This window comes from Giraffa tippelskirchi, chromosome 3, assembly GCF_054371585.1.
Source record: "Giraffa tippelskirchi isolate mGirTip1 chromosome 3, T2T-mGirTip1v1.2.pri, whole genome shotgun sequence".
In the NCBI taxonomy this organism is placed as follows: Eukaryota; Metazoa; Chordata; class Mammalia; order Artiodactyla; family Giraffidae; genus Giraffa; species Giraffa tippelskirchi.
Genome location: NC_137277.1, coordinates 190441836 through 190451372, shown reverse-complemented (window position 1 = coordinate 190451372; position 9537 = coordinate 190441836). Strand labels below are relative to the sequence as shown.

Genomic DNA, 9537 nt, shown 5'->3' with positions numbered 1-9537 from the left:
TGGCACAGACCAGGGGATGGTGAATCGTCCCAGAAGGAGGAATAGGCAGAGACAGCCACGTGACTGATCTGGTAGAAACCTGGGTGACTCTGAGCTGCCCCCAGCTCCCTGGAAAGAGGACCTAATGTTGGGGGACCCACCAAGCTTCAGAGGACTTGTGGGGTGTGGAGAGGGGTCATGTCAGTGGGGGACAGAGGCAGACAGACGTGGGAGAGGGCGGAGAGCAGGTCCAGCAATTCTAGGGGATGTGAGAGCTGGACCATAAAGAAGGCTGAACGCCGAAAAATTGATGCTTTTGAATTACACTGCTGAAGAAGACTCTTGAGAGTCCCTTGCGCTGCAAGGAGATCAAACCAGTCATTCCTAAAGGAAATCAACCCTGAATAGTCATCAGAAGGACTGATGCTGAAGCTCCAACACTTTGGCCACCTGATGCGAAGAGTCGACTCGTTGGAAAAGACCTTGATGCTGGGAAGGGGAGGCCAGGAAGAGAAAGGGACAAAAAAGGATGAGATGGTTGGGTGGCATCATCAACTCAACAGACATGAGTTTGAGCAAACTCTGGTACAAAGTGAAGGACAGGGAAGTGTGTTATGCTGCAGTCCATGGGGTCACAGAGAGTCGGACATGACTTAGCAACTGAACAACAAGAAGCCAGCGATTACTGAGACGCACAGCAAGACAGGCCCCACCAGCAGAGGGCGAGTCTGGCTGCCCCCAGAAGCAGGGTTGTTCAGACCAGGGAAAGAGCAGGGGGCTTGGAGGCTGGAGTCTCTGGTGATCCCGAGGCCACCCTGTGCCTCAGTTTCCCCACCAGCAGAGGGTGAGTCTGACCGCCCCCAGAAGCAGGGTTATTCAGACCAGGGAGAGAGCAGGGGGCCTAGAGGCTGGAGCCTCGGTGACCCCGAGTCCACCCTGTGCCTCAGTTTCCCCATCTGCAGAATGGGCGACTGAGCAGGATGACCTCTGAAGGCCTGTCCAGCTCTGACAGCTGGGATCCAGAAATGGGCTACACTCAGGGGCCAGACAGAGACTCCTGCTAGAGCCCAGGCCTGGCCCCCTCACACGGTGCCCTGAGACGCTCAGGGCCACTCTGGCCTTGAAGGGCACATGGACCCCTTCCCAAAAGGATGTGAGCAGAAAACCCCCAGAGCATCAGGAACGAGGGGAAGAAAATATCAACAAACAAAAGACAAGAAACTTTCTGCTCTAAGATACCCAGGAGCTAGAAGGAGCTTTGCCTCCTGACTCACTCACTCCTCCCTCACTCAGTCCTTCATTTCTGGCGAGTCAGGCAGCTGGGTGATAATTCATCAGACTCAAGTGCTGTGTGCCCAGTCCTGAATGTGTCATGAATGTGTCATGAATGTGTCATGAATCAGTTCAGGTCAGTCGCTTAGTCGTGTCCGACTCTCTGCAACCCCACGAACCGCAGCACACCAGGCCTCCTTGTCCATCACCAACTCCCTGAGTCCACCCAAACCCATGTCCATTGAGTCGGTGATGCCATCCAACCATCTCATCCTCTGTTGTCCCCTTCTCCTCCTGCCCTCAATCTTTCCCAGCATCAGGGTCTTTTCCAATGAGTCAGCTCTTCGCATCAGGTGGACAAAGTATTGGAGTTTCAGCTTCAACATCAGTCCTTCCAATGAACACCCAGGACTGATCTCCTTTAGGATGGACTGGTTGGATCTCCTTGCAGTCCAAGGGACTCTCAAGAGTCTTCTCCAACACCACAGTTCAAAAGCATAAGTTCTTCGGTGCTCAGCTTTCTTCACCGTCCAACTCTCACATCCATACATGACCACTGGAAAAACCATAGCATGAATAAGCTGCTTCAAAAGCCCACATTCTAAAAGAGAAACTGACCACTGAAACAAAGAGTTCTAATTTGAAGCAGTAATGGGGGTCGAGAGGTGTGTTCTGGTGAGTTGGGGTGAGGCCCTACCTGCCCAGCCCTCAGTCCAGTTTCCCCCAGACTGTTAGGCCATCAGAATCATCCTGGAGGACTCCCCTGGCAGTCCAGTATCAAGACTCGGTGCTTCAGTGGAGAGGGTGTGGGCTTCGATCCCACATACCAGGCAGAGCAGCCAAAAATACACCCAGAAATTTAAAATTGTGCCGGGAGCCTCCCCTAGTGCCAGGTATCCCAGGATGGTCACTGTCATTGGAGGAGGCGTCCCACACCCCAGAGGTTGTAATGCAGGAGAGGATGGGGGAGCCCTCAAGTGCGGCTTTGGGGGGGGGGCAGAAGTGGGATGAGGTCATCATTTCCTCCCTCCACCTCCTGGGCTCTGCATCTGCGTGGGGTCCCCCCACCCCTCTGAGCAGGACTGTGAGCTTCCAACTGCTGCATCTGGGGACCAACAGGAAGCTACAGTCTAAGCATCCTTCTTCAGCTGAGAGCCCAGTGGGTGCTGAGAGCACATGCTGGCTTCACCCTCTTATCTCTGCTTTTCCTCTCATTGGTCCCAGGGTGAGTGGGGTCTCTGCACCCAGAAACCCCCCAGCTGGGTACGACAGCCCTCGCAGGACCAGCACCTCCCTGCGCTGAGCCCTGCTGCACCAGCCCCAGAACCCTGGGTTCTCTTGGGGGAATGTGACCCACACTGGCCTCCCCAGGCCAGCCTTCGGCCTCCTCCTGCTGCCCTTGATACACTGGCCTCCCGGGCCGGCCTTCGGCCTCCTCCTGCTGCCCTTGATACACTGGCCTCCCGGGCCGGCCTTCGGCCTCCTCCTGCTGCCCTTGATACACTGGCCTCCCGGGCCGGCCTTCGGCCTCCTCCTGCTGCCCTTGATACACTGGCCTCCCGGGCCGGCCTTCGGCCTCCTCCTGCTGCCCTTGATACACTGGCCTAATATTCCCAGAATTATGCTCTGCTCCGTGTTTTGTTTTCCTGAGCAGCCCCTGGGAGGCTTCATTATTTTGCTTTGAGCGTGGAGACCTACTGCTATCTAGTCCCCCGATAACTCCAGCAGAGCCAGGACGATGCCCCGAGCGGACGGCCTGGAAGGACTCAGAGCTCAGGGCCCAGCCGCCCTGAGCATGCTCAGCTGGGGCCCTTGGACGCCTGGCCTGTCCGGGGGCCTGCCACTCACCATCTCCTCCTTCATCCCACTCCAGGAGCAGAGGTGCAGAGACCTGGCCTGGCCAAGCCGAGGGGCCAGCTCTCCTCTGACTTGATTGCTTTCTTCCTTTTTCCAGGGTCTTTGCTTTTAAAAAATGCTTCTCCAAAGGGCCATATGCCCTTCTCTTTAACCCCCTCCACCCCCTGCTACGATGCCACGCAGCCTGGTCAAGACTCCCCATCTTTTGGCATCTCACTTTGCTCCTCTTCAAAACGAGGGTGCAATTTCCTTCCTGCTTACTTCTTAGGTGTTAAATATTTAATGAGCAGCTACTATGTGCTAGGCTTCACGCCAGGCTCCCACACCTTAAGGCTGTTTTAAAAGAAGAGTAACAATGATAATAATAACCCAGCTACCATCTGCCTGACACAGCACTAAACATTTCTCCTCCTCCTTCATCACCTTCCTCATCATCTGCCAGGCTGACACTTACCAGGTGCATGCCACATGCTATCCGCTGCACTATGGAGTTTTTGTTCACTTTTGTTTCTTTGTTTTTGGCTGCGCTGCATGGCATGTGGAAGTGCAGAGTCTTCATGGCCGGACCACTGAGGAGCTCCCGACGCTGCACTGTACTGATAGCGGAGTTTAGTTCTTCTACCCACACAGCAGAGCTATGAGAGATAAACCATTAGGATCCTTACATTGCAGAAGAGAAAGCTGAGCCTCAGCGAGGCCACATGACTCCCCCCAGGGCATGCAGTATCTGGTATCAAGGCGCAGAAATCAGAAGATGCTTCGCGTGGCAGCAGGAACTGGGGAGATGCAGCGTGATGAGCCAAGAAGCTGGATGCCCTCCTGGTCTGGCCACTGCCAGACGGGATTGAGGCACCCAGACCAAACCTCCAGGACGCTGAAAGGCAGTGCTGAGCCACGCGTGCCCTCTTAGGGAGGAAAAAGACAAGAGCCTTGGACCCTCAAGCCTTCAGCCCCTTTCTGGGGCACCTGCCAGTTCCCTGCCTCTGGGCCGCCAAGGCACGTTCAGCGGTGTCAGTCCTGCTGACCCCGTCCCCGTGGAGAGAGCCACACTGGGGAACATGCCGTGGGAGGCACCCTCAGGAGGCCCCAGGCCTGTGGGAGAGGCTGTAGCCTTCGGGAGGCAGTGGGGATGAGAGATTAAGGTGGCCCCCTGTGGGGACTGACAGCCTGGCCTGCAGCGCACCCCGCCACCTCCCTAACCAGGGGACCTGGGGAGAGCCACACCCCAGACTGCCACCTCAGTTAAGTCACCTCCCCCCACCGCCACGTCCATTCCCCACCGCCGAGAGCCAGATGGAGGCCTGGATCCTGAGCTGGGGAAGCAAGGTCCATCCCAGGCCCTGCCCTCCATGAGGTCAGCCGTGGTCAAGCCCCCTGGCCTTCCAGCATCTCATTTTGCTCTTCATTAAAACAAGAGTGCAGGGACTTCCCAGGTGGTCCAGTGGCTAAGTCTCCTTGCTCCCGATGCAAGGGGCCCAGGTTCGATCCCTGGTCAGGGAACTAGATCTCATATGCCAGAGCTAAAGATCCTGTGAGCTGCAGTTAAGACCCAGCACAGCCAAATAAATAAATAAAATAAAGATCTTTAAAAAAAGTGCAATTCCCTACCTTTATTTTTAAATACTTCCTTCTTTGGCCATATCAGGTCTTCGTCATGGCACAGGGACTGCCTGATTGTGTCACAAGGGCTCAGTCCTTGCGGCTCACGGGCTTAGCTGCCCTGCAGCTTGCAGGATCGTTCTTCCCTGACCAGGGAGCAACCCCCCGCGTTGCAAGGTGGATTCTTAACCACCGGACCCCCAGGGAAGCCCCCTCATCTTTATTTATGTTTAGCAAACATATCCGGCACTCTCGTGTGCCAGGCTCTGTGCTGAGTCTTCAGTCTATCATGGGAAACAATTAACAGTAACGATAATAACAACAACCACCATAATAATAGCCTAGGATATTCCCTGATGGCTCAGTTGGTAAAGAATCCGCCTGCGATGCAGGAGGCCCCGGTTCCATTCCTGGGTCGGGAAGATCCGCTGGAGAAGGGATAGTCTTCCTACTCCAGTATTCTTGGGTTTCCCTGGTGCCTCAGCTGGTAAAGAATCCACCTGCAATGCAAGAGACCTGGGTTCAATCCCTGGGTTGGGAAGATCCCCTGGAGAAGTGAAAGACTACCCACTCCAGTATTCTGGCCTGGAGAATTGCGTGGACTTCATAGTCCTTGGGAATCACAAAGAGTCGGACACGACTGAGCGACTTTCACTCACTTAGGATATGCTAAAAGTCAGTTTCCTTCAATCAAAGTGTGGGTGAGTGGTTAAGATCCAGGCATGAGGGTAAAGCCCTCTCTGCTACTGCGCTCGCTGTGTGATCTTGGGCAGATTGCCTACCCTCTCTGTGCCTTAATTTCCTCACCATAAAATGAATGTGATGGTAGCTCCCCTCCCGCCGGATTTGAGGGTCACGCAGCTCAGGGCCCCAGCACATGTGAGGCCCAGTCCATGGCGGCCCCTGCAACTGGAATGGCTTTTCTCTGAGTCCCTCAGGACAGGGCATTGAACAGCACTTAGAGTGGGGAAAGGAACTGAGGTGTCCTGCCCCCACCCTCTCTTCCACCCTCCCCTTGTGGCCCTCCATCAGGCCTGTCTTCTCTCGGGTGGAATTGTGCCCCAGCCTCCTAACAGCCTCCTGGTCTCCAACCTCATCCTCTCTGCTATGGGCTGGACTGTTCCTCCCACCCCCATTCATACGTTGACGTCCCAACCCCAGTAGCTCAGAAAGTGACTACAGTTAGAGAGGAGATCTTTAAAGCTGGAATTTGGGTAAAATGAGGTCATTCTAGGGCTTCCCAGATGGCGCTAGTGGTCAAGAACCCGCCTGCCAATGCAGGAGACTTAAGAGACGCAGGTTCGATCCCTGGGTCAGGAAGATGCCCTGAAGGAGGGCATGGCAACCCACTCCAGCATTCTTGCCTGGAGAATCCCATGGACAGAGGAGCCTGGCAGGCTATAGTCCATGGGGTCGCACAGAGTAGGACACGACTGAAGCGACTCAGCACACACACAGACACGAGGTCATTCCATTGAGCCACATTCCAACCTAACTGGTGTCCTTATAAGAAGAGGAGATTAGGACACAGACAGATACTGAGGGAAGGCAGTGTGGGGACTGAGGTGGACGACAAGCCACCTGCAAGCCACAAAGAGAAGCCTCAGAGGAGACCAGCCCAGGCACCTTGGACTTCTGGGAGGAAATCAGTTTGTGCCGTTTCAGCCCCCTGATCTGGGGTACTTTGTTATGTCAGCATGAACAAGGTAACACACCCTCCAAGCCATCTCCAACTCACCCACCAGGTTGATCCACCTCTTACGGCAGACTGTCTCGGGATCATGTCTGTTCTGAATCAAAACCTCTCTGAGCCCCCAGGATAAAGGCCACACTCTTCAGCCCGGTTTTTGGACTCCCTGGGGGCTGATGCAATCTCACACATGCCTCTGCCACTGCTCATGTTCCTGCCCCAGCAAGGCCCACTTCACTGCCTGGGGCCCCTAGAGAGGAAGAGGGACAAGCCCCACCACCATCTCAGGGAGCCAGGAGCCAGCGATGTGGATATGAGAAAGCTCCACCCTGGGGGAACTAGGGCAACACCAGGATGGGGGCTCCCCATGACAAGCGGCAGCTTCCTCCTGGCCTCTGGTGGTGGCTGGCAGTCCTTGCCCATGACAAGCGGCAGCTTCCTCCTGGCCTCTGGTGGTGGCTGGCAGTCCTTGCCCATGACAAGCGGCAGCTCCCTCCTGGCCTCTGGTGGTGGCTGGCAGTCCTTGGCTTGTGGCCGCATCCTCTTGATCTTTATCTCCTTGGTCACAGAGCCTTCTTCCCTGTGTGGGTCTTCACATAACATTCTTACAAAGACACAGTTCAGTTCAGTTCAGTCGCTCAGTCATGTCTGACTCTTTGCAACCCCATGGACTGCAGCACCCCAGGCCTGCCTGTCCATCCCAACTCCCAGAGCTTACTCAAACTCATGTCCATCAAGTCGGTGATGCCATCCAACCATCTCATCCTCTGTCGTCCCCTTCTCCTCCCACCTCCAATCTGCCACCCTCTTCTCCTTTCGCCTTCAATCTTTCCCAGCATCAGGGTCTTTTCCAATGAATCAGTTCTTCACATCAGGTGGCCAAAGTACTGGAGTTTCAGCTTCAGCATCAGTTCTTTCAATGAATATTCAGGATTGATTTCCTTTAGGATGATCTGGTTGGATCTCCTTGCAGTCCAAGGGACTCTCAAGAGGCTTCTCCAACACCACAGTTCAAAAGCTTCAATTCTTTGATGCTCAGCTTTCTTTATAGTCCAACTCTCACATCCATACATGACTACTGGAAAAACCATAGCTTTGACTAGACGCAACTTTGTTGGCAAAGTAATGTCTCTGCTCTTTAATATGCTGTCTAGGTTGGTCATAGCTTTTCTTCCAAGGAGCAAGCATCTTTTAATTTCATGGCTGCGGTCACCATCTGTGGTGATTTTGCAAAGACACAGGGCCCACCCAATCCATTGTGACCTCCTCTGAACTAGATTACATCTGCAAAGGCATTATTTCCAAATAAAGTCACATCCTGAGGTTTCAGGGCACACACTAGTCAACCAAATACAGCAGGTAATATTTCCCCCATTTCATCAAAGAGGAAACAGAGGCACAGGGAGTGACTTGCTTGAGGTCATATCTCTACGCAGGGGCAGGCACAGGGGCTTTGCTGGTGGTCCAGTGGTTATTGTGAGTCTGCCTTTCAATGTAGGGGACGTGGGTTCCATCCCCGATTGGGGAACTAAGATCGCACATGCCACAGGGCAACTAAGCCCACTTGCCCCAACTAGAGAGTCCATGCACCGTCCCACGTGAGGCAGTGAAGATTCCATGTGCTGCACCTAAGACTCAATGCAGCCAAATAAATAAACATTCAAAAACAAAAACCAAGGGGGCAGGTCCAGGAGCCAAGCTCTGGTCTGCCTGACTTCCAGACCTCGCCCCATCTGTCCATCACCTCAGCTCCTCTGAGGATTGTGACTGTAGCTGTCACTTACTGGTGGACCCTATCACCCCTGTCATTTCACTTAGCCCTTGCACCAGCCTTCCAGGACTGGGGACATTGTACTCATTTACAGATGAGGACACCAGGGCTTAGAGAGCCTAAGGGACTTGCTCAAGGCTACACAGCAAGTCAGTGGAAAAGCCTGGAGCAGAACGCGTGTTGGTCTGATTTCAACGCGTGTGCTCAGCCACTACTTGGAAACGCCTCTCTGTCCTGTTCCTTCCTGACAAACTGAACCTGGACGAATCACAGACCCGAAACTCAAAGGCCTTCATCTGAAGCCAGAGACCCTCTCCCTCCAATCCTTGCTGAAGGGGGCGCTCCCATTCCTAAGGACCTAGGAGAGAGGGGTGGAGAAACCAGGAGCTCCCCAACCTTCCCCCAGACACACACACAGAGACAGCCACATTCACACACACGCACACACACTCCCTACCAACCTGCCATCTCCCAGAGCCAATTAGCGAAGTTGGGTGGTCTCGGGGGAGCCCCGCGAGGTGATCTGCTTATTGATCAGCTCAAGTGGCAGAATGTCGAGCAGGAGAGAAGAGTCATTTAAGCAGTCTTCTCCTCCTTCCGAGGGTGGCGGGGACTCCGGGCATGGAGAGCAAGTTGTATTTACTGTGACGGTAACTGAAAGGCTGCGGCAGCCACCCCACATTGTCCCCGCCAACGCCTAATTGCTGCACCAAAAACTGCTGGAGAACCGGGGCTGGGGGGAACGGGGGGTGGGGAAGTTAATACATTCCAGAATCAATAGAGAAAGCTTTCACAGTGTCAGGCACAATAAATGGAGCTGAACTACTAGAAGCTGCAGAAAATTAGCCTGCAGGCTGACTGCGCTTGAAAGCTAAACGCCCGTAAGTGCAGAAACAGAAGGCAGTTCTCAGCCACCCCCTCTGTCAGCGCGTTCTCTGAAGGCAAGTGGAGGCCCCATGCCAGCTCAGAGCGCACAGGCTTGGCTGAGGATGGAACAGACGGATCCTAATTTGTCCTCCGGGAGAGGATTCAGGGCATGGAAAGACCGCAGTAGCCCATGACCTTGGACCAGTCACATCAGCTCACGGAACTCCGTTTTGTTCATCTGTAGATCATGCACTTTCCAACGGAGCGTGGCGCTCAGTGGTGGAAAGAATGTGAAGATCAGGGTTTGAATCCCTGGCATGCCACCTCCTCACTGTGAGTCACTGGACAAGAGTTAACCTCATCTAGAAAACGGGAAGTGATGCCCTGCTATGGTAGGCTGAGAAAGGCACCCTCTAGGCTTCCCTGGAGGCTCAATGATAAGGAATCCACCTGCCAGCGCAGGAGACACGGGTTCCATCCCCGGTCCAGGAAGGTCCCACAT

At 54.3% G+C, this 9537-nt stretch overlaps 1 long non-coding RNA gene across 1 annotated transcript; it reads right to left on the bottom strand.

The window, feature by feature from the left end:
* Nucleotides 1–3610: 3610 nt before the first annotated feature.
* LOC145542326 (uncharacterized) lies at nt 3611–7620 on the bottom strand. Its single transcript, XR_014079782.1, has 3 exons — nt 7116–7620; nt 4717–5207; nt 3611–3743 (listed from the first exon to the last, which is right to left on the bottom strand). It is a non-coding gene; the product is annotated as an uncharacterized LOC145542326 (long non-coding RNA).
* Nucleotides 7621–9537: the final 1917 nt, after the last annotated feature.